Source organism: Drosophila ficusphila, unplaced genomic scaffold (genome assembly GCF_018152265.1).
Source record: "Drosophila ficusphila isolate 14025-0441.05 unplaced genomic scaffold, ASM1815226v1 contig_791, whole genome shotgun sequence".
Taxonomy (NCBI): Eukaryota; Metazoa; Arthropoda; class Insecta; order Diptera; family Drosophilidae; genus Drosophila; species Drosophila ficusphila.
The window spans coordinates 21,500,784-21,508,232 of NW_025064737.1; positions in this window are offsets into that span (position 1 = coordinate 21,500,784).

A 7,449-nucleotide genomic window follows, 5' to 3' on the forward strand; every position below is an offset into this window, starting at 1 on the left:
GGACTAGTGTTTTCTAAACAGGATACTTTAAAGGGTTTTTTAAACAATTTAACTAAAATTCTATTATCATTGCCATTAGCTTGATTGCAGGTTAAGTTAATAAAAAACTTTTTTTTTGTGGGGTGTATTTTACAGGTACCAGTACACAAGATATTCTACAGCTTTCACTTTTTCTGACTCTCTATTTTTCTAAGTGTTCAAAGACAGCCTTCTGTGCAAGGAATTCGATTTGTTTTCAGTTTCAGTTGCAGCACAGTCATTTCGGAGACATATTTACTTTATTTGAAAATACTTGCCATATTGTTTTGCACACTTGCCGATCGGCCTGCGGGAGGCATTTTGCACCGAATGTGAGTGACACCAACAACAACAACAAAAGCAACAATAGCAACGGGGTCCAAAAGCGAAAACAAGGAGCCAAAGCGATGGCAGCTCTTCGGGGCATATTTACACTTCAATTTCGCCGGGCAGTAAAAAATATTCCACATCGCAAATAAACAAGCTCGGGAGAAATGCTTTCATTCGCATTCAGCATATGTGCAGCAGCTAGATCAATTTATTATGTCATCAACTGGTATATATATATATGTATGTAGGTAGTATTCCCCTTTTCCAGAAAATATGCTTAGAAAGCCATGTGGCTGCTGCCGGATTTGAGGAAAATGCAAAGTGTGTGGCAAGCATCCTTGGAAACTTTGTTGTCACACTGTATAATGTGATGATTGAAAAATTTGAAAGTAAACTGTGCTGTGCAGTTAGTTCTCTTTGCCAAAATGCAAGCTCCGCAGAATGGCCAAGTTAACGCTCCAAACGGACTGACAAACTGCTTTAAGTGGCCAAAGTTTGGCCGGAACGGAATGGAAAAAAATGCCGAGCCGGAGAACACAAGTTGGAGTAACTTTTACATTGTAAGTCCGCAAGGCAGGTGGAGCCCGAGGGAAAAGGAGAGAGCAGGCGAGAATAAATGTTAACAAGATGACTATGGGCAAAAAAAGGGCCTGGAACCACTGGTCTGGACATCTCATTGTTTCGCCGGAGAATGGAAAAAATGTACTCGACCGACCGGACTGGAGTTGCTGAAACTAAAATTGAGGGATACATTAGAGCTTTTATTTGCATTCGCGGGCCAATAAAACAAAGTTGGCCTGCGCATATTACGCGCAAATGAAACGCTCCGCCAGTCAATGGCATTGGATTGGATGGTTGTTCGTTTGCCGGCGATTTTCTTGGCCCCCGTTTTGCTGTCATTTGGCCAAGTTCTTGGCGCATAAACTTTTGCTGCAACATTTGCCTTCCCTTTGTTTCCACGGCGCTTCCAGCGGCAGTTCCTTTCGGCACAACCCACTAATGGGGTGCTACAAGAGGAGGTGGGAGGGGACGGGGGGGTAAGAGCTGTAACTGCTGCTGGGGGCAGCCAAATTAAAGTGCATTGTATGCTAAAAGTTTTCTGCCAGCAAACCGGAACAATGAAAAGTTCATGAAAATTTTTGCTTCAGCGCATAAACAATAAACATAAAACTTTTGACCATTAAAAGGCGCCCCTGCCCGAGTGACAGTTGGTCTGCTCTTGCCCAACAAGGGGGAGGGGCGGGGGGAGGTAGAAGTGGGTGGAGGGGGTGGTTGCAGGAGGGCCAGGAGGGAACCGGTAGCTTCGAGAGCTTGCTCCCAAAGTTTTCTGTTGCCCTAATGACAAAAATCGGCGTGAATTTGATGTTTGGCCAAAAAGTTTTCTCCCTCGCAAATTGTGTTTCTTCTCAGTCAGTTCAAGTGAAATTTAGATCTTGGAAACTACAACAGATTGTCTCTGGAAATCTAAAGAAAATTACTCAAGATGCACCATTAAGTCCAAGGCGAAAAGTTCTTCAGGCAAAGTTTAAAATAAGAATGTATTTAAAATAATATTAACGAAGGGTTGTCAAATTTGGTTTTTTTATTTGCAATGTTTGCTTTTGGTTTTATTTCCTGTCAATTTTTTAATTGATGTGCACAATCATTTTTTCATTTATTTGGAAAACCCGTAATAAGTTTTCCAATGTTATTAAAAATTCATTTTTAAATGTCACATAAAAGCAGAGCCAACCACAAACAGATTTCACATTAATTCGCTTACAATAAACAAAACATCCGCTCTGAAAACGAGGAAGGATTCTCCAGGATTTGCGCACGCGTCACGAATAAAGGACACTCTTATACCAACAGAGAGCAAATATTGCTGAGATGCTGAGAGATTTAGCCAGACAAACTGAGAACCGAATCCCGATTGCATTTCTCACTTTTGGGTAACCAGTATTATTCAGTTGATGTTTACATTGTATACACAACAAGCGACGACAAAGCCGATTTACACTTGCCAGACACTTGGCACTCGGCTCAAACCTTCTCTCCGTCTCTTCATCTCTCCGCTTCAGCATTTCCCCGTCAGCTTTCTCCGGAGAAGACGACGGACAGCAAATTGCCGGCAACAGCTGATGAAGTCTGGCCGGGAGAGAGAAGCGGACTTTACGGGTTTTACGGGGCGAACTTGCAGCGTCACACGGATTTTATGCATGGAGTCATAAAATTGTCGAGTAATTCAGCAGGCATGGCACACTCGGGCTGGGCTATTTAAATTTGAAATAACAATTCCGAACTGCTCGGCGAGAAGGAAAGTTTCCGTAAGCACGGCAATTCGAGGAGCTCTTAAATTTGCTCACAATGAAGCAAACTTTTCATCTGACTCAAAACATTTGTAACGTGCCAGGGGAAAAAATATTTATTTCAGCTCGTATGTCATGCGAGTGCGGGGGCGTGGAAGGGGGCGGAGGCGGAGACGGAGGAGGTAGAGTGGGTGTGGCATTAAAACTTTGCGCCATTTTTCAAATTTGTCGCGGTTGCCCAACGCCAGTGGAATCAACTTGATAATATCACACGGAATAAACGTGCAAGTGCCCGGCAAGTTAATGCCTTCTGACTACGACTGCTTGTTGGGACTATGACCCGACCTGCGCGGAAACTTTCCTGCCATGTTAAGAAATGATTAATGATTATTCGGGCCAAATGCGTGGCTCTGCGGCTTTGACCCGCCCCCTTTCCCCTGACCAAATGCGCGCCCGAAAATATGTTAACGCTTTTTAAATCATCTTGTGTCGTGTCTGCTTGGGTTTAAGTGGCAGTTTCTTTAAAACGTAAATTCCATTAACGTGGGGATGTTGTGGAAAGTTTATGGTATAATACTAAAATATTTGTTGTTGTTTTCTTTTTTTAACTTTTATTGAACCATATATGTACATTATACTATACTATATTTTTGAAATGTCAGACATAAACTTGTTTAACAGTTATTAGATACGTACTGTAATTCAATTTTCGTATACAACATGTGCTGAGTTCAGGTTGTTGGCAGGTCTTCCAACTGTCAGTCATTCTTGGGAGAAGAGCACCTAATTTTCGGGCTTTTGCGAAAACTGGAGACTGCATTGCATGCAATCAGAAATCAAACTGCTGCAAGAAGCTTGGAATGAAGAGGGATCTCGTTTCGGCTTAAGCCCTCTACTGCAGCTGAACAAAAAAAGGAAAACCTGAAGCGAAATTGAAAATGAATATAGTTTTCAGTTGCTTCAGTTGCAGCTTAAACGTCTTCAAATAACAACCCACCGGCAGACAGAATCCCACTATGATCCCCGGCTCCAGTTTCGTGGGCAATCTCCCCTCATCCTCCCCACCGAACACAGAGAACCCCACAGACTGCCCGGGCAAAGCGCATTAAAGCAAAGTATTTTTGCCAGGATTGTGCTGCTCTTGCTGCTGGGTACACTTAAGCCTTGGCTCGGTATCAACAAACAGTACTTACCAAATCGTTTTCAGCAGCGCTGCCAAAAAAGCCAGACAACGCTGGAGACCAGGCGCCCAGTTTTCGGGGCAGGGGACGGTGTGTTCGGTGGTGGGGTCTGCTCCGACTTTATAAATTGCATATCGAATTTAGTAATTTTCTGCACTGCGAGAGTATCGTGCGTTGCCGCCGGCCAAAGCACATGCTTCTCCTCTCCGGACTTGTGAGTCATGGACTGGCCTTGCTTTGGTTGTAGTTGGTTTGGTTGCAGCAAGTTGTGTTCGGTTTGGTTTTTAGCTGGAAGGAGGATGAGCTGTGGACCTGCTGGACTGCCGCTAATCATGCGATCGCCGGTGCATTGTTGGCTCCTGCATTATTTTCCCTGGCAAGGCACTTGCTGACAGGTTCTGTGCGCTTCCTTTTTACCCCCACCTCCCTCTAGCCCTACTGCCCATTTTTCATTTTCATTTAATATTTATGATTTATTTATGTGCGGATGCTTGCTGGCTGTTCTCATATCGTACGAGAATTTATGCTTTCCGCTTTGGCTCGTTCTCAGGACCTGGGTCAATATCCTCCTCGCACTCCACCTCTTGCTAACTTCCTTGCAGGATGGCTGCCCAGCTGGCTGGCAGGCTTTTCTAATTTTTAAGCCCGACCTGAGGCAGACAACAATTTCATGCGCCGCTGGCCAGTGAGTCCGTAACAATAACCATAACAGGAACAGGAGCAGTCAGAATCGCAGTCACAGTTCCATACACAGGGCTTATTATGCAAATGCCTCGCAAAACTTGACAACAATTGCGTTGCCGTTTCAGGGACCCCGTAGTAATAACAATTTCTCCTCTTATATTTTTTGCTTTTTTTTTCATTTTCGTTTTTGTGGCAGCAACAATTTCTCGTTTTCCACTGGCTGCGCACGGCAGCCAACAACGGGAATGCAACTTTTTCAATTAGCCAAGCGGCCGGCATTAGTCTTATCATGGCTAAAAACCCCTGCCGGCCCTGCTTCCAGCTTCGATCCAGCTTCGGATCAGCCCGGGGAGTTGCTCCACTCGGTCCGCTCGGTGCGGACAAACTTTTTAAACACGCTAGCTGACAGCTCAGCGCCATGGGGGCCATTCCCTGTTGAAAGCGGCCAAAACGTTGCTTACACTTTTGCTCACCTGCCCGACCATAATCGATATTTATTTATTTGGCCATTAAAACAATAACGCAAACAAAAAGTTTCCGGGCTCGCAGCTGATAGCTGTGAATGGGCGATAGCCTCGGGTTGTCAGCTGAGGGAATTATTCATAAGTAGCTTTATGAAAACCTGAAGTGAAAAGTATTATTATTTAAAATATTTTTCTGGACAAGAAACCTCTGATTGAGTATATAAACTTAATTGTAAGCTGCTGGATTAATTAATGTGCTCTAAGTGAAGTGTTTAATAATTTAAATTCAGAATAAGTTGCCTTATTTGTAGCAACTGAGTAAACAGTTAAGCATCTTATTTGTAGTACTGGCTGCATTCCACTTTAGCCAGGATTTTATTCCCGATTCCCATCCGATTCGCCACCATTTGTCGGCTGCCTGCGATGCCAATCAACCAATTGAGCTGCACACAATCCCAAAATAAATAAAACATGAAGCTTATGGCCTGAAAATTACTCAACAGCCAGACTGACCTGCCCTTCGGACGTAATAGAAAAGTGAAGCTCATCTAATATTTAGGTTTGCTGAACTTGGGGCTGTCTTGACCGGCGGAGCAAACCGCTCGCTGACCGCTGTCAGCCACAAGCCGGCGAAACATTAACGGAATTGTTCGGGGGGCGGGGAAAGGACAACGGATATATGGCGCAGCCTCTTTTACACAAAAAGGAGGAAAGGCGGGAAGGCGGGAAGGGCGGGAAATATGGGGCCAAAATGAGAGGCCAGGACAGGCCAACGACGTCCTAGACTGGCTCAAAGCAAAACGAAAATTCCAATAAATTCAATGCGACACAGCAGACACTTGGGAGGACTTTAGGGCATGTCACAGCAACAGCAACGGCAAGAGCAGCACGAGGAGTAGTGGAATGAGTAAAAGAAGCCAAGGGAGCCAAAGGAGCATACGGACCAACAGCCAGACTGATAGGGGGCGGGGAGCTGAGGGGGGCGTGGCAGCCTGTCTCTGTCGGGGACGTCGGTCTGGGCTGTGAATGTGTGGCAAAGTTCAGACCTTTGACATTTTTGTTTCGGCATGCATTACTCATACGCAACGTAGTCGGCAGTGTGTAGTCCAATATGAAGTCAACTCCCCCGACCAGCTGGCCCAAAAAAACTTTTCTAATATGTCCGGGAAGCGAACTCCGGGCTTGGGTATTTAGAAATTTTAATCAAAATCTCAGCTAATAGCTGCGCCCGGAACATAAATAACATTGTCGCTCCTGCTCGCGCTGCCGAGTCGGTTTTAAAATATGTCCTGACTGGCGTTCGTTCGGGACTCGTAGCATGTGTCACAATTTATATGCAAACTTATCAACGTCTCGGAGTCTCCGGAGCATCGTTTGCATGCATACTGCCTGCACACATGTCTGGGAATCCAGCGGCGGGGCTCGGAGTTGGCAAAAGGAGGACTCGATGTGCTGTTAATTCCCAGGACCATGCACGAAATGCTTCAGGACTCCAGGACTCGGCAACCAGGATCAGGCAATGTCAGCGTCTGCCGCTTGGCAACATAAGTTTGGGGATTTTTATTTGGCGTCTGGCAGAAAATATGGCTCACAGGCTAACGCATGGCAAACGCAGCTGTTTGTCAAGCTGGCTGAATGGGTCTTGGCCTCGTTTCTTTTTTTTTTTTGCCCGAAACTTGACTGGGCAAAGTCTTTGTTTTTAAAGTTTCCTCACGCCTAATGGGATCCATTTTGAAGGAAAATAAAATAAAATTGCAATTATTGCTTACGCGCTTTTGTTCTCCCTCGCTTTTTTGTTCGGCTCTTTCCTTTTAGTGCAAAGCCCAACAAAGTTTTGCACATTAAGAAACTTTTAAAGCCCTTTTGCCTTCGCTCTTGTTGCTTGTTTGCTATTTGTTGTACTCCCCCCTCCCCCTCTTCCCCTTTCCCCCACCAGCCATTGTTGTTGTTAATGCTGTTAACTTGAAGTTAACCCCAAAATGCTACTTTGTACAATTTGCTCCTGGGCGGGCGTAAGCAAAGCAGCTGGAAGTGGGCAACTTTGGGGAAGCCAGAGTGTTTAAATTTAAGTGCGGTAATTATTAAAACATTTGTAAAAACGTTACGAGCGCCAGCGCAGCAAACAGCTTGTGTTGCTGAGTAAAAATCTGCTTGAGTTTCGCTTGAAGAGAGCGTTTGTCTTTTTAAATTAACCGCAGCTTGAATTTTCCGCTTCCTGTTCTGGTGGAAATCGCGGTCGCGGCCCTTTAAACTTTAATGCTTGTTTGAACGTAAAATTTCACCTGGCTATTAATTATTTAAATTCACCCAAAATGCTTTTATCATCAGCGGTCGTCGGCCATTGAACGACAGTGGGCAGTGGGCAGAGGGCAGTGGGCGATGGGCGGTTGCCACGCCCACTCGTGCCCTGCAGGCCTCATCAAGGCGCGAACATCATGCATGCAAATGAGGCAACGCAGCAACACAGCCGTCGCTGTGTGGCAC